The 20136-nt window shown below is 54.8% G+C and overlaps 2 protein-coding genes across 3 annotated transcripts in view; one reads left to right on the top strand and one right to left on the bottom strand.

The window, feature by feature from the left end:
* Positions 1 to 20136, bottom strand: part of LOC102937744 (dedicator of cytokinesis protein 2) — a 326706-nt gene that overhangs the window by 76368 nt on the left and 230202 nt on the right.
* The window catches only part of LOC114020925 (INSYN2B protein), a 33933-nt gene continuing 30375 nt past the window's right edge, over positions 16579 to 20136 (top strand). The window contains exon 1 of one of the 2 annotated variants that reach the window (XM_037898543.2): positions 16579 to 16840. The gene's annotated coding sequence lies outside the window, so the exon portion shown is untranslated. The remainder of the gene's footprint in view (positions 16841 to 20136) is intronic. The other variant, XM_037898544.2, reaches the window with a different exon arrangement.

Here is a 20136-nt window from a genome sequence, read left to right as displayed (position 1 = left end):
CATTTCATCAGGCCCTGGTGACTGAAGACCTCTAACTTGTCTAAGTAATTTTTAACTTGTTCTTTCCCTATCTGAGCCTCTTCTGAGCCTACCTCATTTTCACTGGCAGTCACCACATTAGACGTCCAATCACCACCAACCTGCTTGGTAAAAACTGAAGCAAACAAGTCATTAAGCACCTCCGCCATTTCCACACTTTCTGTTACTATTTTTTCCCCCTCATGAGTAACAGACCTACCCTGTCCTTGGCCTTCCTTTTGCTTCTAATGTAGTTGTAGAATGTCTTCTTGTTACCCTTTTGTGTCTCAAGATAGTTTGATCTGGTTTCATCCCATGTTCCCCTCGGCACCTCGATAGGCCCCCAGCCCAGCTGATGCATGCCCCAGCCCAGCCCATGCACCCCCCCAGCAACCCTGCTGACCCCCAGCCTGCACCCCCCCAGCTCATGCACCCCCTAGCCCAACCCAGCCCATGCACCCCCCAGCCGAGCCTAGCCTCACCCCACCCCCATCCCCCCCAGCACCCCTGCCATCCCCCAGCCCAGCCCATGCACCCCTTAGCATCCCTGCCTGCCCCCAGCCCAGCCTGTGCTCCCATTCAGAGTCCCTAGCTAGACCTCTCCCAGCCACTTGTCTGAAGCCCAGGCTGCAGGAGCTCTCAGGGGAGCACAGTGGGTCTCAACTCTTGCCAGATGATACCAGGCCCAGCCTGTCCCAGTCTCTTCCTCCTCCTCCACAAGAGATAACCCCAGCCCCATTGACACAGCACAACGCAGCCTGACTCACCAAGTACCCCTGCAGCTGGCCCTGGTGACACAGAGGCGCAGGTGGCTGGGCTGAGGGCTATGGGAGCCCGGAGATGTGGGGCATGTGGCCCCAGTGCCAGCTTCTCCTGCCTCAGTCTTTGAATGCTGCCTCTCCCGCCCTCAGGCCTGGCAGCACCTCAGCATCACAGCCCCGCCCGCCCAGTAATGAAATGAAAGAGCGAATCCCATAGGACAAGGCCTGGGCCACCCAGCTCCTGCTCCATGCACTGCCTGGCTGTCTGCAGAAGGTGCAGCGCATCAGAAGGGATGCATAGGCAGCCGTGCCGCAGACAGGGCAGAGGCAGAGTTGTAGGTGGGGAAGGAGTTCCCTCCCGGGCCCAGTCACACGTCTCTGCACAAACACCAGCCGTGGCTCCTGGGGCTCGGCTCCTGGGACAAGCACCAAGTGCTAATCTCTTGTTAGCTAGCCCAGGATCTCTAGCAGGCTCACACAGACTCCCTGGACCGGCCCAGCATGCAGCCCTCCCCACGCCTTGCTAGGCACCACCGACTCTCCAGGACCGTGAACAGTGAGGTGGCAACATTTGCAGATGATACAAAACTACTCAAGACAGTTAAGTCCAAAGCTGACTGTGAAGAGCTACAAAGTCTCACAAAACTGGGTGGCTGGGCAACAAAATGGCAGATGAAATTCAATGTTGATAAATGCAAAATGATGCACATTGGAAAACACTGGGGAGAGGGATTGGCCTGCTAAACCCAGGGTTGTGAGTTCAATCCTTGAGGGAGCCATTTAAGGATCTGGGGCAAAAACTGGGGATTGGTCCTGCTTTGAGCAGGGGGTTGGACTAGATGACCTCCTGAGGTCCTTCCAACCCTGATATTCTATGATTCTTTACATATACACTGATGGGGTCTAAATTAGCTGTTACCACTCAAGAAAGAGATCTTGGAGTCATTGTAGATAGTTCTCTGAAAACATCCATTCAGTGTGCAGTGGCAGTCAAAAAAGCGAACAGAATCTTGGGAATCATTAAGAAAGGGATCGATAATAAGACAGAAAATATCATATAAATCCATGGTACGCCCACACCTTGAATACTGCCTGCAGATGTGGTCGTCCCATCTCAAAAAAGATATATTGGAATTGGAAAAGGTTCAGAAAAGGGCAACAAAAATTATTAGGGGTATGGAACAGCTTCCGTATGAGGAGAGATTAATAAGACTGGGACTTTTCAGCTTGGAAAAGAGACATCTAAGGGGGGATATGATTGAGGTCTATATAATCATGACTAGTGTGGAGAAAGTAGATAAGGAAGTGTTATTTACTCTCCCTCATAACACAAGCACTAGGGGTCACCAAATGAAATGAATAGGCAGCAGGTGTGAAATACACAAAAGGAAGTATTTCTTACCACAACACACAGTCACCCTGTGGAACTCTTTGCCAGAGGATGTTGTGAAGGCCAAGACTATAACAGGGTTCAAAAAAGAACTAGATAAGTTCATGGAGGATAGGTCCAACAATGACTATTAGCCAGGATGGGCAGGAATGGTGACCCTAGCCTCTGTTTGCCAGCTGGGAATGGGCGACTGGGGATGCATCACTTGATGACTCCCTGTTCTGTTCACTCCCTCTGGGGCCCCTGGCATTGGCCACTGTCAGCAGAGAGGACACTGGGCTGGACGGACCCTTGGTCTGACCCAGTCTGGCCACTCTCGGGTTCTGCGCAGAGTAGCAGGGAGAAAAGAGGGGGAAGGAGAAGTGGCTCTACTCAGGCCCAGACTGGGTCCCAGTCGTAGCAGCCGTACTAGAGAACATGCCCCAGTGCAGGAGGGGACTGAAACAGCTTCCTGGGGCTGCTCACTGTTGGAGGTTTTAAAGATTTTAAAGAATCCTTATTGAGGTTACAGGGACAAACCATCCCGATGTGTAGAAAGAATAGTAAATATGGCAGGCGACCAGCTTGGCTTAACAGTGAAATCTTTGCTGATCTTAAATACAAAAAAGAAGCTTACAAGAAGTGGAAGGTTGGACAAATGATCAGGGAAGAGTATAAAAATATTGCTCGGGCATGCAGGAGTGAAATCAGGAAGGCCAAATCACACCTGGAGTTGCACCTAGCAAGAGATGTTAAGAGTAACAAGAAGGGTTTCTTCAGGCATGTTAGCAACAAGAAGAAAGTCAAGGAAAGTGTGGGCCCCTTACTGAATGAGGGAGGCAACCTAGTGACAGAGGATGTGGAAAAAGCTAATGTACTCAATGCTTTTTTTGCCTCTGTCTTCACGAACAAGGTCAGCTCCCAGACTACTGCACTGGGCAGCACAGCATGGGGAGGAGGTGACCAGCCCTCTGTGGAGAAAGAAGTGGTTTGGGACTATTTAGAAAAGCTGGACGAGCACAAGTCCATGGGGCCGGATGCGTTGCATCCGAGAGTGCTAAAGGAGTTGGCGGATGTGATTGCAGAGCCATTGGCCATTATCTTTGAAAACTCATGGCAATCGGGGGAAGTCCCGGACGACTGGAAAAAGGCTAATGTAGTGCCCATCTTTAAAAAAGTGAAGAAGGAGGATCCGGGGAACTACAGGCCAGTCAGCCTCACCTCAGTCCCTGGAAAAATCATGGAGCAGGTCCTCAAGGAATCAATTCTGAAGCACTTAGAGGAGAGGAAAGTGATCAGGAACAGTCAGCATGGATTCACCAAGGGCAAGTCATGCCTGACTAATCTAATTGCCTTCTATGATGAGATAACTGGTTCTGTGGATGAAGGGAAAGCAGTGGACGTGTTGTTCCTTGACTTTAGCAAAGCTTTTGACACAGTCTCCCACAGTATTCTTGCCGGCAAGTTAAAGAAGTATGGGCTGGATGAATGGACTATAAGGTGGATAGAAAGCTGGCTAGATTGTCAGGCTCAATGGGTAGTGATCAATGGCTCCATGTCTAGTTGGCAGCCGATATCAAGTGGAGTGCCCCAAGGGTCGGTCCTGGGGCCGGTTTTGTTCAGTATCTTCATAAATGATCTGGAGGATGGGGTGGATTGCACCCTCAGCAAGTTTGCAGACGACACTAAACTGGGAGGAGTGGTAGATACGCTGGAGGGTAGGGATAGGATAGAGAGGGACCTAGACAAATTGGAGGATTGGGCCAAAAGAAATCTGATGAGGTTCAGCAAGGACAAGTGCAGAGTCCTGCACTTAGGACGGAAGAATCCCATGCACTGCTACAGACTAGGGACCGAATGGCTAGGCAGCAGTTCTGCAGAAAAGGACGTAGGGGTTACAGTGGACGAGAAGCTGGATATGAGTCAACAGTGTGCCCTTGTTGCCAAGAAGGCCAATGGCATTTTGGGATGTATAAGTTGGGGCATTGCCAGCAGATCGAGGGACGTGATCATTCTCCTCTATTCGACACTGGTGAGCCCTCATCGGGAGTACTGTGTCCAGTTTTGGGCCCCACACTACAAGAAGGATGTGGAAAAATTGGAAAGAGTCCAGCGGAGGGCAACAAAAATGATTAGGGGACTGGAACACATGACTTATGAGGAGAGGCTGAAGGAACTGGGATTGTTTAGTCTGTGGAAGAGAAAAATGAGGCAGGATTTTATAAGCTGCTTTCAACTACCTGAAAGGGGGTTCCAAAGAGGATGGATCTAGACTGTTCTCAGTGGTAGCTGATGACAGAACAAGGAGTAATGGTCTCAAGTTGCAGTGGGGGAGATTTAGGTTGGGTATTAGGAAAAGCATTTTCACTGGGAGGGTGGTGAAACACTGGAAAGCATTTTCACTAGGGAGGTGGTGGAATCTCCTTCCATAGAAGTTTTTAAGGTCAGGCTTGACAAAGCCCTGGCTGGGATGATTTAGTTGGGGATTGGTCCTGCTTTGAGCAGGGGGTTGGACTAGATGACCTCCTGAGGTCCCTTCCAACCCTGATATTCTATGAGGTCCTAGCAGTACTGGGAGATCTAAGTACAGGGAGGTCCTCCCCCTGGGATCTAAAGCTGGCCACAGGGCTTGCTCCATCATCATCAGTTTAAATTTGATCTTCCTGTTTTTTGGGGGATCTACCCTTGAAGGAAGTGAATATCTCGCACTTACTAGGGATATTGGTATCACCCAGACAGCACAGACAGTGGGAATGCCCATCGCTGACTGGAATAGCCACATGATAAGAGAGTCACCTTTAGCATCCCGGCGAGTGAAAGAAAGAAAGAACGAAAGAAAAGGGAACAGCTGATCCAACAACTACAAACACTATATACTAACCAACTTCTGAATACTAGCAGAGAACAGGCCCAGCTGTAGGTCCCATCTCAGGCTGAAGGCTATTGAGAAGGAGCTGAGGGCAATTCACCCACGCAGCCCCATATAGCCTTGGTGCGGGTGTGGGGGACATGTGCAAGCTGGAACCGGCACTGCTACCAAAAATCTCTGATCAAAGGCACAGGGCGCAGATCAACCTGAAGTGGAGCACCCACAGGGACACTCTTGAAGAACTGCTAGTTTTTAATCCATTTAATGTGTGACATAATTAATTTTATATTGTTCTAGGTTTTTAATCAAAATGTCTTACGGTATCAAGTCAAATGCCTTACGGAAGTCTAAGTACATTACATCACCACTATTACCTTTATCAGCCAAACTTGTAATCTCATAAAAAAAATCAAGTCAGTTTGACAGAATCTACCTTCTAAAAGCCCATGTTAATTACATTAGCCTCCCTTAGTTCTTTATTAATTGACTTCACTAGCAGCTGTGCCACTATCTTGTCTGTGATCGTGTCAAACTGACAGGCTTATAATTTACCTGGGTCATCCCAGTTACTCTTTTTAAAAATTGCACATTAGCTTTGTCCAGTCTTCTGGACCTTCCCCAGTGCTCCAAGACTTATTGAAAATCAACATTAACAGTCCAGTGAGCTCCTCATGCACACAAGTTATCTGGACATACTGATTTTAAAATGTCTAACTTTAGTAGCTTCTGTTTAACATCCCCGAGTGATACTAATGGAATGGAAAGGGTGTTATCACCATCTGATGAGACTGCATCATCTGTTCTTCCCCAAATATTGAACAGAAATATTTACTGAACTCTTCTGCTTTTTCCACATTATTATTGATAATTCGACGATTCCCATCTAGTGGTTCATCTACAGACCAATATCACTTTTTTGTTCCTAATATATTTAAAAAACTCCTTCTTATTGTCCTTAACTCTGCAGGCCATAAAGTTCGCCTTGTGTCCTTTGCCTTCCCTTATCAATTGATACAATATCTAACTTCTGATTAATATTCACTACTATCAACTTCCCCTTTTTATCTATTTAATCAATCATCTATCTACCTAAACTGCCTTCTCTTCCCCTCTAATCCAGGTTGTTTTTTTAAGCAGCACAGCCTTCTTCCTCAATTGTGGGGCTGTGGGTTTTTGGGCATCTAGTAAGATGTTCTTAAACTAGTCCCAATTATCATTCACATTTTTCTGATTAAATTCTTCCTCCCAGCTGATCTGGCTCATAATTGTTTTCAGCTTTGTGAAACTGGCCCTATTAAAGCACCAAGTACATCGATTACTGGTCTCGACTTTATTCTGCTTGGACATTATAAATGGGATCAAGTCATGAGCACTTGTACCTTAGTTACCATTAATTTTTGGTTCTGCAATCAGTTCTTTATCTGCTAGAACAAGGTCTAATAACGAATTCCCCCACATTGGCTGCAACACTTTTTGAGTTAGGAAACGTCATCTACAATGCTTAAAAATTCCAAGGATGTTTTCGTCCTCCAGCATAAGACCGCCAGGATCACAGTATTTCTGTTGCCTATACATTATAGACAGGTGCGTAAGGAGGCCATCATCCTGGTCCCTAGTGTGATTTGGTGGTCGGTAGCAGACACTAACTAGTACCCCAGTACCCCTAGTAACTATTGATAAATGTAGGCCTCAGTTTGTGGTTTGAGATTTTGTTTTGTATTGTAATCATTTGTTTCCACCACTCTCGCATGTCTAGTTGAATCTCTATTCGTTCTTAAATAACGCTGCTGTTATTTTATTACAAGTGCTCACAAATGCTGTGTGATTTACAGGAGCGACGACTGAAGGTAAAACTGGGAAACTGGGGCATGCTGCTCCCCTTTGGGGCAGAGGAGCTGGGATTCCTGTGAGCAGCCAGTGTCAGGGGCTGGATATCACAGGGGAAGGCTTCAAAGTGAGTCAGGGACTGGGGTGCACCTGCACTGCGAAGTCAGGGCTGATCTACCCCAGAGGACAGCGCTTGAGTGGCTCACAGGCTGGTAGTGTTAGGGATCTGACACCCAGCCACCCTGGGCAAGGCCCCTGGCACTCTATACCTCAAAGTAACTCCCTGGAACCCCCATAGTCCCCACTGCAATAGGATTATGATGTTTTGTACAAAGGGTGCCTTGTGAGGTATCATTTGGTAAGTCTGGATCGGCTGAACACTAATAACCTGGTGGCTAGTATGTGCTCTCATGGTATGTGAAGTTATGAAGTATTGCTGTATGTGTTACAGTTACAACAAGGGAACATAAGAATGGCCACACTGGGTCAGACCAATGGTCCATCTCGCCCAGTGTCCTGTCTCTGCAGTGGCCAATGCCAGGTGCCCCAGAGGGAATATAATCATCAAGTGATCCATCTCGAAGGCAGCACATACACAATGGAGACTGCTTGACCACAGGGACTGCCTGACCCCCACGTCACAGCAGGATCTTTCTAGCAGCTGGAAGAAGGTATAAAAAGAGAGACAGTGACATCATTTCGCCTCTCTCTTCCCCTCGCTCCCTGCCATCTCAACACCTGGAGGGACACGTGGAAGACAAAGACTTAGAACTGGGGAGTTTGGTCTCAGGCTGGAAAAGGGTCCAGTCTGTGTATTGAGGATCTGTAACCTGCTTGTACCAGCTGTCAAGGTGAGAAAAACTGTTTGATTCAACTCTTGCTTAGACTAAAAGTTTTGAATTTAGAATGCGCGTTTCTATTTTTATTTCTCAAGGTAACTAACTTGGACTTTGTGCCTACCACTTACAATCTCTCTTTCTGTCGTTAATAAACTTATTTTAATGCTCTATCCTTACCAGTGAGTTTGTCTAAAGTGCTTGGGCAATCTGCTTAGATTACAAAGACTGGTGCATGTCCACTTTCCTTTGACGTAGTGGTGAACTAGGTAATGAACTTACACAGGCCAGGCTTCTGACCAGTGCAGTTCTGGGGTGCAAGGCTGGGCAGCTGGGAGAATTGGCTGGAGCCTCCTTGCTGATGGTCCATGAGTAAGGCTGAGAGTCTGTCATGGAGGTCACAGATTCCGTAACTTTCCGGGACCTCCGTGACTTCTGCAGCAAATGGTGTGGCTGGTTCCGGGGCTGCCCGAACAGCTCAGGCAGCCCCTGGGCCAGCTGCGCCGGCTGCTGCTGGGGCAGTCTGAGGCCACTGTCCCCCCCGCCCCAACACACACACAGAGCAGTAGTTTGGGTGTGTGAGGGAGCTCAGGGCTGGAGCAGGGGGTTGGGGTGGTGCTTACCTCATGGAGGGGTGGGGGGGGAGGGGCTTGAAGCAGCCGGAATGGCCCTCAGCTCCTAGGCAGAGGGGGCAGGGGGCTCTGCATGCTGCCCCTGTCTGCTCGCCCCTGCAGCTCCCATTGGCTGCAGTTTCTGGCCAATGGGAGCTGCGAAGCCAGTGCTCATGGAAGGGCAGCGTGCAGAGCCCCCGGCGTTCCCTCTCCCTAGGAGCTGCAGAGACATGCCGGCTGCTTCCAGGGAGCCACGCGGAGTCGGGTAGGGAGCCTGGCAGCCCAGCCAACCTGCGCCCCAGCATCAGAGGGGGTCCCGGGCCACACGCTACTGCCTGCCCCCCCCAACACCAGAGGGGGTCCCAGGATGCCCCCCGCAGCACCCCCGGCCCAAGTTTTAGTTAGGGGTATATAGTACAAGTCATAGACAGGCCACAGGCCATGAATTTTTGTTTACTGTCTGTGACTTGTCCATTACTTTTACTAAAAATACCCATGACTAAAACGTAGCCTTATCCATGAGTGGCTGGGAAATCATCCAGGTACCTCAGCTGCGTGTGTCCCTGCCTGTGGCTGGCTGTGTAAGTGCAGGGCCTGGCAGAGGTCTGTAGCTTGACGCAGCATCACAGTGTGAGAGACAGCCCAGGCTGGTGGGTTTGGAGCGCTCAGCAGTTCCACTGCCCAGGTTTCACCCTGGGGACCCCGTCACCGCTACCCCTTGCTAGAGGCAGTGGGGAACAAGGTGACCCACAATCCTGGGTACCCCAAGAACTGTCACAAGCCCCAGGCAGCAGCCCCATGCTCCGAGGTGTAGCGTTGGCTCTTATGGCACTGGATGGCTTGGGACATGGCTAATGTGCTACAGAGCCTTTCCCCTGTAGGACACCAGTTCGAACAGAGGGCTTCGCTCACCACGGACGTCAGGCCAACACCACCACAGAGTTAAATATGCACAGCTTTTTAGAGCCAAGGTTTATGGTTAGCTCAGCAAGTAATTTACATTAAAACCACACCCACAGCTGAACTAGCAATGGGAGCTGGGCAGAGTGTGACCCTTGGAAAGCCCAGCTGACTGTACCCAGAGGATGATCCTCAGGAGACCCCATGCAACACTTGGGTTTCCTTGGAGGTGCACACGAGGGAGTGCTTGAGAGAAAGTCACCTTCCCTGCTGCTGGCACAGAGCAGCCCATCCATGGCCAAACTCCACTTTCCTCCTCCCTCCTTCCCAATAGCAGAGCAGGACAGGGAGCTGCCACAGTCACACCAGAGAGCATAGCAGATCTGAGCTCCCCATCCCATGCCCTGCTCCACACGATCTCCTTAGACAACAGAACTAGATGTTACAGTGCCAGTGATGGGTACCAAGGGACGCTGGACACAGAGTGAGCGCTGCCCAGTGCGCCTGCCCCACAGGTGTTAAGCACATCTCACCCCAGGAATGGCTCAGCCCTCACTCACAGCAGCCTAAGTTCTGGTGAACATCCCTCCCCCCAGTTGTGCACCAGGCCCCAGCCCCAGCCTGCTCTCTCCCAGCCAGGAGAACGTGTCCCTGGGTTCTACACTGCTTGTCTGATGTGGGGGAATGAGGATGTGGGCCGTGCTCCCGTTCAACCTGCCCCCACCTCTGAGTGACAGCCTGGCTCCAAGGCTTTGCAGTCGTGCCCAGGCAAATCCCCCGTGACCCTGTGAAACGCTCTAACGCATCAGCTGTGATGAGGGTCCCATTTGGTTTATTTAACTGACACTTGACAATGCCTGGAACCTGCCACCCCTGCCCAGCAAGCACTTGGCAGCCCTGTTTCCAGGGGCAGAGGCAGAGAAGCGTTCTCTGCAAGAGGCCTCTTCCACTAGGTAAAGCCACACACACACACAACAACCCAGTACAGGCAACACAGCTCTGCCGGGCAGGGGAAATGGAGCCACGTGAGGGATGGGAACAGAGTTATGGCAGTTTCTGATCCAGGGACGGGCTCACGCTGCAAAGGCTCAAAGGGAAGGTTCCCTGCCAATGAAAACTGACCCATCTGTCCTCAGACCCACTTTCACACCAACCACTATGTGCATGAACGTGCACCCCCTTTTGCCTTCAGCTATTCTTGGCTGCTGGGGCCCACTGCACCCAAGTGTGAGAACTGCCCACAATGCTGGAGGGCTTGAAGCCCCCTCCCCCTCCCACACCCTATACCCCACATTTCATCCAGCTCGATAGGGAAACACCATGAAAATGGGGCCTCGCCAGTCACCAGGAGACACTGGCCAGCGGGGGTGGAGAGGTAGCTAGGAGGCCTTTCCCATCTAAGGGACACTAGTTCCAATCTAGCCCCAGGCTGAGAGGGAGCTTGAGGATGGAATATTTCATTGCTAGGTCTAATCTAGCGGTTCTCAAACTTCACTGCACCATGACCCGCTTCTGACAACAAAAATTACTACACGACCGCGGGAGGGGGACCAAAGCCCAAGCCTGCCTGAGCCCCACTGCCCTGGACAGGGGGCCAAAGCCAAAGCCTGAGCCCCACCACCCAGGGTCGGGGGTCCAAAGCCGAAGCCCAAGGGCTTAGCCCCAGGCGGGGCGCCTGTAACCTTTACCCTGCCACGCAGGGCTGAAGCCCTCTGGCTTTGGCTACTGCCAGTGGGGCTCAGGCTTCAACTTTGCCCTGGACCCCAGGAAGTCTAACACCAGCTGTGGCAACCCCATTAAAACAGGGTCCCGAGCCACAGTTTGAGAACTGCTGGAAATCTGACCTCAGGTCAGCAGTGATGGAGTAGTGCTGCTATCTGGTGGCTACTTGTGATTTTGGTGAAGTGGAGTGTGCACAGGATGACCCAGAAGGCAGGTGACACATCACAAACGGCATTAAGTGGCCCCTCATTAGCGGTCTCAGCAGAGAGAGCGGGGAGTGACTGAGCGCCGGAGACCAAGCTCCAGAAGACAGTCCCTCCAGGGCACAGCTAAGGCTGGGGAGCAGCGTGCTGGGGGCTCCTTGCCCTGCTAATGAAGGGTCCTGCTCTGTGGAGCAGGGTCTGTTCCACACAGCACCTTTCCCCAGTGCTCCGTTCAGTGGCTAGAACTACCGCGTAGCAGGTGCAGTGAATCCAAGGACACAGGGAGGCTTGAAAAACATGCCAAGGACACAGAAACTGATCCAGCTAAACAGTAAATGAATAAAAATCAATCCCATTAGCATAAAAGTGAAAGAGTGAACATGACAAGCCAGGAGCTGTGTCCCCGACTGGCCCACAGCTGTGTCAGCAGCACCTGCACAAAGACACCGCAGAGCCTTGCTAGGGCAAACTGCAGAGAGAGTCCTGCATTGGCACAAGGGTCATTACCTGCCCCTCGTGATCCATATTCCTTCAGTCCTAGCAGGCATGACTTGCCTGCAGAGTTTGAAATGAATGTCTCCTGGCTGCACACAAGCTGTTGGCTCAGCCCAGGCAGCGTCCAGTCCATACCCAGGACTTTGCTTGGGAGTGCACGTGACACACAGTGTGCACGGCAAGGGGCCTTTCTGAGACAGTGAGCATGTGACATAGGGCAGACTGGAAATGTGCCACAAATGGAAACTCGCATTCTCATCTATCCTACCTGCCTGCAAGCGCAGGCGAAGGAGAGACCCGACAGTATTGTTACTAATCAGCAACTCATGGACAGGTTTCAGAGTAACAGCCGTGTTAGTCTGTATTCGCAAAAAGAAAAGGAGTACTTGTGGCACCTTAGAGACTAACCAATTTATTTGAGCATAAGCTTTCGTGAGCTACAGCTCACTTCATCGGATGCATCTCATGGACAGAGACTGTCTTGGCCTGTGGCTCCGAATGGAACTGCCCCAGCACAAGGAGCAGCCCACTGACCTGGGGCTCCTTGAGAAGGGAATGCCAAGTGCCATGGTGTTGCAGGCAGGGCATCCCACTCCCCTTTCCCCAGTGAGTCCAGTGCATGCAGCTTGTCCCCTCTGGACGGAGCAGCCAGCAGAGCTGGGTGAGACTGGAGGTTACACGGAAAGTTGGGGCTTGGCAGGAATGTGACAGGATGGACACTTCTAAAGCAAGCTGATCTCTTCAGGGATTTGATGAGATTAGTTCAGACACGTGAAAACAGCTGTTCTAGCAGCTGTTGGAATTAGATTCAGGTGAATTCACTGTGCTGCCTGTTACACCTTGTACCAGTGAAACTGTATTTCCATTTAAATTACGTTACTGGGAAGGGAAGCAGCCAGACCCTGCCATACATATGGATATGGTTCAGCTAGGGAATGGGGGAGCTGTGCACGCACTGGCTATAGATCTCCCAGCAAAGCGCCAGCCCGCCCAGCAGCACAACCCACTCCCACAGCCTCGGGGGCGGATTTTAGTGGTGCAGATAAAGACTTTTCATTGCAACTTTCCCTAGCACAGGGGTTCTCAGACTGGGGGTCGGGACCCCTCGGGGGTCACGAGGTTATTACATGGGGGGTCGCGAGCTGTCAGCCACCAAACCCCGCTTTGCCTCCAGCATTTATAATGGTGTTAAATATAAAAAAAGTGTTCTTAATGTATAAGGGGGGTCGCACTCAGAGGCTTGGTATGTGAAAGGGGTCACCAGTACAAACTCTGAGAACCCCTCCCCGAGCAGGATTGTAGCAGGCAGATGAGCTGCCCCGTTGTGACATGACTGGCTGGGTTACCTGTGATGTCACAACTCCACCACCCAGCAGTGTGCTGTTTGCAGCTGCCTGAAATCCAATTGCACCAGCAACCAAGTGCAGTGATTGTGAACGTCTCCAGCCGATGGATCTTACAAGAAATAAACTTGCAGGGGGGCTCAGGGCTCCTGGTGGTGGGAAGATGGGGTTCAGGGGCATGAGGGAAATGGTCTCCTCTCCAGCCTTGACAAAGGCCATCCTGCCCCACACTCACGTCTGTTCCAAATGCTGTTGCATAGATCCATGACCTACCTCATAGCTCTGACCCAGTTCCCCCTCCCCTGGTTCTCCCTTCAGCATCACATCAGACACAGACCCCTCATCTCCACGTCCACAGCCTGTCCCATCCCACCACCCAATCATCCCCCAGACACCACTGGGCCCACTCCGCCTTCGCCCTGCCAATGGGACAGCAGACACTGGGCACTTGCAGCAGTTCACACCTTTGCACTTTCTGCCCGGCTGCCCTTACACGCAGGGTGAGCTCCCCTTAAGCTCTGCAAGGCCACCTCATTGGCTCTATCCAGCTCCCTCTGCCGCCAGGCCTACAATAACCCCCCAGCTTCACCGAGACCATTTCCGTCTCCCTGCCGCCTCGTGCTCTGCCATCTGTCTGTTGTACCCCTGCTCTCTCATCTCACACGTGGCCAGTGAGCTCCTGGGGCAGCGACTGTCCCCGTTACATGCTTGCACAACACCTAGTATGATGGAGCCCTGGCCTCTTGGCACTACTGTAAAACCAATAACCACAGCAATCAGGCATGTGGAGAAGGAAGAGGAGAAAGAGGTTTTTTGGGGGGAGGGGGGAAGAGAGAATGCAGAGCATGGGGAAGATGTGGCTTCGACCCACTTTTGCCATAATACCTACAAGAAACCAACCAGTGAGTGACTGCTGAGCTGGGGGGATGGCTGGAGAGTAGAGGCTGAAGCTATAAACATACCAATACACACCAAAGCAAAGGTCTGCGTGTGCTTAACGATTGGGGGTGTTGCCCTCTTAGACACAGGGCTTCCGATGGCACTGGTCATCTTGTCCTTGAGCTCTTCCAGGGGAGAAACATTGCGCTCTGTGTCTGTGCTGCCCCCAGCAGCGGGAACTCAATCCTCCCCGGCCTCAAGGCACTGCTGTCAGACAGGTCATAATCCTAAGGGACTGGGGAGGGGGCTGAACGAGGCAGCTGGGAGTCAGGGCAGAGAAGAGAGAGTCACAGGCAGAAGCGTGGGAGGAAGGGGTGTTTCAGGCCTTGTCAAGGAATTGTCACATCTGAATCTAATACATATGGGGGCTGCAAACCACTCCGAGTAGCTGTGAGCAGGGCCCTGCATGCTGCTGCCCCGGGATCCGGACATGCCAGGCTGCGCAGCGCCAAGCTCTGGATCAAACTCCCACAGCCATGGTAAGGGGCTCCCCCTGCAGGCACTGTTATGGCCCTGGCTGTGCGGCAGCCACCAACCCAGCCGGACCCAGGGCTGGATGTGCCAAGTCTCCTTGGCAGGGTTATTCTGTCCAGACTTGGAGGCAGGAGGAGCCTTCACCACACACAAGAACCACCCAGCTCTGCCGCCAGCAGGGGCTCTTTTCCAAGGCCAGACCTGTGTACCCCCAACCCCCACCACAGGCCCTATCCTGTTGCAAATGTAACGTGGACAGACCCCGGTTGTCAGCGGGCAGGATTGAACCTGGGACCTCTGGAGCTTAGTGCATGAGCTTCTACCGCATGAGTTAAAAGCCATATGGTGGTCTCAGTGCCACTAGATGGGACAGAACCACTGTGACGAAGCGGGACTGTTCTTAATGTTTCCTTTGAATATTGTGGGGGTGCCTCAGTTTCCCCTAGGCAGTTCTTAAGTATCTAGGGGGTGGGATAAGGGTGTATGATCATTGCAGAGCCCTAGAGAGCAGGTGTGTGCAGGGATCTGGACAGAGAATGGCCGACACCCTGTTTCCTGGCCACTGATGGCCTGGGCCCTTCCCCCCTGCAAGATGAGAGCTAAAGGGTTGGAGAACAAAGGAATCCGGTGACCTCCTGGCCCGGGAAAAGGGAAAGCCCAGAGGAGGGGGGGCTGGAGAGAGTTTCAGTTTGGGGCTGGCTGGGGACGAGGAGTGAAGAGCAGACGCGGTTGTCTGGCTCCCTGCCCCCCAAAATGGACCCAGCTGAGGGGTCCTGTTCTCTGCACCTACAAGCTCTGTGTTAGACCATGTTCCTGTCCTCTAATAAACCTTCTGTGTTACTGACTAGCTGAGAGTCACGTCTGACTGCGGAGTTGGGGGGCAGGACCCTCTGGCTTCCCCAGGACACCGCCTGAGCGGACTCGCTGTGGGAAGCGCACGGAGGGGCAGAGGAGGCTGAATGCTCCGAGATCAGACCCAGGAATGTGGAAGCTGTGTGAGCTGTTTGCCCTGCAGACAGGCTGCTCAGAGAAAGGAGACTTCCCCAGAGTCCTGCCTGGCTACATAGGGAGCAGTTCCAGAGCATTGCCCGGGGACGCCGTGACAGCCCCACACCCAGGAGATGTGTGGGTTACACATGCACACAGCCAGCCTACCTCACAGACCCCACTGCTCAGCCGTTCAGGGCTTTGCAGGCCAGACGGGACCTCCTCTGTAAACACAGGCCAAAGAACAGGGCCAGTTTCCTCTGTCTTGATTGCACTAAATTTTGTTTGGCTAAAGCACCTCCCAGACAGGCCTCCAGTCCTGGTTTCAAGACACCAAGAAGAGGGAGAATCTGCCCTTCCCTTGGGAGCTGGTTCCAACAGTTACTCACCCTGGGTGAGAACAATTTGCCTGACCTCTCCTGTGTGCCTGGTGTCACAGAGTGTGATAGAGTCCGGGCCCTGCACCCCTCTTCCTGGGATTCACTGTGACTCTCAGTCAGTCAGTAAAACAGAAGGAATAGGAACACAGCATAAAACAGAGCTTGTGGGTACAACCAGGACCCCTCAGTCAAGTCCTTCTGGGGGGCAGGGAGCTTAGACCCCAGCCTTGGGGTTCCTTGCGTTCCACCACCCAGCCCCAAACTGAAACTAAACGCCCCCCCCCCCCCAGCAGGCTCTCTCCTGCAGCCTGTGTCCAGTTCCCCGAGCAGAGGTGTTACCCCCCTCCCCCTCCTGGCTCAGGTGACAGGCTCTCAGGTCTCCCGTCCCCAATGAAACCCCCTGCCACATTCCTAGGTCAACACTCCCCGCTCCCTGACACCTGGTTCAGCTTCTAGCCAGGGTCTGGTTTCACCTCCCCTCTTAAAGGGCCCTTAGGGCCCGGGAGCTTCTCCCAGCCAAGGTGCTAATGCCCCATGGGCAAGCCACCCTCCGTCCATCCCCTTTGTGGGGCGCTAAGCGGAGCCAGTTCCCGAGACTCCTGCCGGCGGCTTTCTCCAGCCCCCCAGTCACTTCCCCGCTCCAGCTTTTCAACATCCCTTTCCAAGTGCTGCCCGAGAGCTGGGCGCCTGCTTCAGCCCCGCACAGGAGCCCCCGTTACTGCCCAGCGCCCCGGCCTCGCCCCCGACTCCCCCGCGGTCACTCCCTCTCCGAACCCGGGGCTCGCCTGCCGTGCCCGCCCCCGCTACACAAGCACAACCCCAGCACACGCCCCCTGCCCGCTCCGGCCCCTGCCCCGGGCTCGCCTGCCCCCGGCCGCCCAGGATCCCCACCGGCCCGGGCTGCCCCGGCTCCGCCCCCCCGCTGATGACACATCACTTGGCACCGACCTGCCTCCCGGCTCCGCCCCCTCCGGCGGCTCCTCCCCAGCCCGGCCCGGCCCGGCCGCCAGCGCAGCCCGGCTCGCGGCCCTGGAGCTGCCCGTCCCCGAGCTGCCGCGGCGCCTGGGCTCGGCAGCCCGCTCCGCTCCGCTCCGCCGCGGGGCCAGGTGAGGGACCGTGAGCGGCCGCGCTGCGAGCGGGGAGACGGCGCCGTGGGCACGGGGAGGGCGCAGGGCACGGGGGAGCCCGGGGGGGGGCGCAGGGCACGGGGACATGGGGGCGCAGGGCACGGGGGGAGCCCGGGGGGAGCGCAGGGCACGGGGGGGTTGAAGGGGCACAGGGGGAGCACAGGGACATGGGGCTGCAGGTATGGGCAGCCCGGGGGGAGTGCAGGGCACGGGGGGGAGCCCGGGGGGAGCGCAGGGCACGGGGGGGTTGAAGGGGCACAGGGGGAGCACAGGGACATGGGGCTGCAGGTATGGGCAGCCCGGGGGGAGTGCAGGGCACGGGGGGGAGCCCGGGGGGAGCGCAGGGCACGGGGGGGTTGAAGGGGCACAGGGGGAGCACAGGGACATGGGGCTGCAGGTATGGGCAGCCCGGGGGGAGTGCAGGGCACGGGGGGGAGCCCGGGGGGAGCGCAGGGCACGGGGGGGTTGAAGGGGCACAGGGGGAGCACAGGGACATGGGGCTGCAGGTATGGGCAGCCCGGGGGGAGTGCAGGGCACGGGGGGGAGCCCGGGGGGAGCGCAGGGCACGGGGGGAGTGAAGGGGCACAGGGGGAGCACAGGGACATGGGGCTGCAGGTATGGGCAGCCCGGGGGGAGTGCAGGGCACGGGGGGGAGCCCGGGGGGAGCGCAGGGCACGGGGGGAGTGAAGGGGCACAGGGGGAGCACAGGGACATGGGGCTGCAGGTATGGGGAGCCCGGGGGGAGCGCAGGGCACGGGGGGAGTGAAGGGGCACAGGGGGAGCACAGGAACATGGGGCTGCAGGTATGGGGAGCCCGGGGGTAGCGCACGGACAGGGGGAGCACGGGCTGCACAGGGCACGGGGAGTGTACAGGATCATGGGGCTGCAGGTATGGGCAGCCCCGGGGGGAGTGCAGGGCACGGGGGGGAGCCCGGTGGGAGTGCAGGGCATGGAGGGAGCCCGGGGGTGGGGAAGCGCAGGGCATGGGGGAGCATACAGGACAGGGGGCTGTGTGGGAGGAAGGGACACAGGACTCCGGGGCATGGGGAGTGGGGGAGTCACAGGGCATTAGGAGCCGGGGGCCATGAGAAACCTGGGGAGACCCCAGGGACAGGGGGCTGCGGGGCAGGGGGGGTGCAGAGTATGGGGAGTCCGGGGACCCGGGTCTGTAGGGGGAGCTAAAGGGTATTAGGAGCCAGGGGGCATGGGGAGCCTGGGGCTGGTGTTGCGGTGTCCTAGGGACAACAGGTCCGCAGGACCCAGTTTCTGAGCCACGGGTCCCTTGAATCAAGATGGGTAGAGCCTGGGTGCCAGGTTTTGTCCTCTGAGGGGCACTGGCTCTGTCCGCACTGCCTGGTCAGTGACCTGGGGGCTGGCTCAGAAAGCTGCAGTCATGGAACCAGCTCCAGCTCAGTGCCAGGCCTTATGTTCTCCCATTGCGGTCACAGGGGGTGGGTGGGGGAGCAAGGGTGGGTGAGCAGTGGTGGAGAAACGACTGGTGGCCAGGGTGGTCACAAGAGGCTGGTGAGGGTCACTGGGGCTGGAAGGGCCTTGGTGGGGTAGTTGGCTGGGTGAGGAGTTTGCTGAGCTCTGACCTACATTCCCTGTTTTCAAAGGGTACGTGAGGTGCCCAGCCTTGTGAGGTCTGGGACCCTCGAGCTGTAGGACCCCATCCGCTCCCAGGCACTGGGGCAGGGTTGTCTGCTTTCCATCTGCTGCTAGTGTTTGGCTGATGGGGCTCCCAGCACTTCTCCGGGGGAGTCTCTCCCCCTCCCCATTGCTCTGGTTGAGGGAGCAGCAGAGTAAACAGATTCCAAAAGGGGAACCTGCTGGGAGCATCTCTAGCCCTTGCTGACCTGACACCCCTCTGCATGTCCCCCCCGTCGCCCCTCCTTAGGAGTGGGCTGGAAGGAGCCATGTGCTGGCGGAAGGGGCAGAGGCTGCCCCACACTGAATGAACCTGGCCATGGTAGCTCTGCTGCCTTGGCTTTTCCCTGTTCAGTCTGGCCTCTGGGGAATAGCACTGGCTCAGTACCACCTTCTGGGGGTGCTGCAAACCCCTGGCTTTGTCCTGTCGTCATGTCAGGGAGGTAGCTAGGAAACACCTGGTTCTGGGGAGAGACCCCCATACTTGCCCTTTCCTTCCTTGGAGTGAGGGCATGGTGTCTGCAGCCCAGTCTAGAGAGGAGATGTAGCCCCTGGCTGGAGGAGCTGGAGGCTCCAGGAAGAAATAAATCTGCCCCAGCTTCTCGGACTAGTGACTTTTGCTGTTGGAAAGACCAAAGTTCCCTGGATAGCTCGTGTCCGCGCCCCCTGCTCAGGCTGCCCTTTCTCGCTGCCTCAGCCTGTTTCAGCCTCCATCTCTGCTCAAAGAAAAGGAGGACTTGTGGCACCTTAGAGACTAACAAATTCATTTGAGCATAAGCTTTCGTGAGCTACAGCTCACTTCATCGGATGCATCTCTGCTCAGTCACTAACGTGTGGGAGATCCAGGGAGAGCGTGCCAGTCCAGAGAGCAACCACCTCCCTCTCTGCTGTCCCTCTTCAGGAGACATGTCCATCAGCTGAGACCCACGTGTTCTTCTGTCTCACCCTGGTCCTGGGCCTGTCACTTTCTGAGCTGTGCATTCCTGACCCGTGGGTCCGAGGTTAGACGCCATTTCTGCTAGCGGGTGTTTCTGGCAGCTTGTTCTGCTGTGTCCTGGTTGGGGCCTTTGTGCCTGAGAACTAGGAGCAGAGCAGGGCCTCAGAAGCGATTGAAGTGGTTGGTTTCCAGAGACCTCTCTACCGTCCCTGCCCCCACCACCAACCTTGGCAAAGTGTGCCAGATGCAGGGAATCCTCAGGAGAGGCTCCGGGGCGGTGATACTGATGCTAAGAGCAGGGACTGTCAAGACCCTGAGGAAAGAGAGGGCGCAATGGTGCCATTTTCTTCCTTTCATGGATCAGGTGGGGATAAGTGACAGCGGGTATGTGTAACCAGCATGGGCTGGCCTACCCAGCTGGCCTGAATGCCGCTAGCGTGGGTAACAACAGTGCAGCATGGGAGTGTGTGCCTCGGGGCCATGCCAGGCTTTCCTGCTTGCGCTGACGCACACACTGCATTGTCTTCACTATTGCTGTTCCTAGTGCTAGCCGGGTAATTCAGCCTGTGCCCAGCTTGTTCTGTGGAGAGATACCCTAACCAATCCAAAGAAGCCAGGCAGCAGGAACTAGGCTTGCCTTGTGAGTGTCACCAGCCAGGGAACACAAATACCTTGGTGCCAAAGTGGGAAC

This window comes from Chelonia mydas, chromosome 4 (assembly GCF_015237465.2).
Source record: "Chelonia mydas isolate rCheMyd1 chromosome 4, rCheMyd1.pri.v2, whole genome shotgun sequence".
NCBI lineage: Eukaryota > Metazoa > Chordata > Testudines > Cheloniidae > Chelonia > Chelonia mydas.
This window is presented reverse-complemented; position numbering and strand designations above follow the sequence as displayed.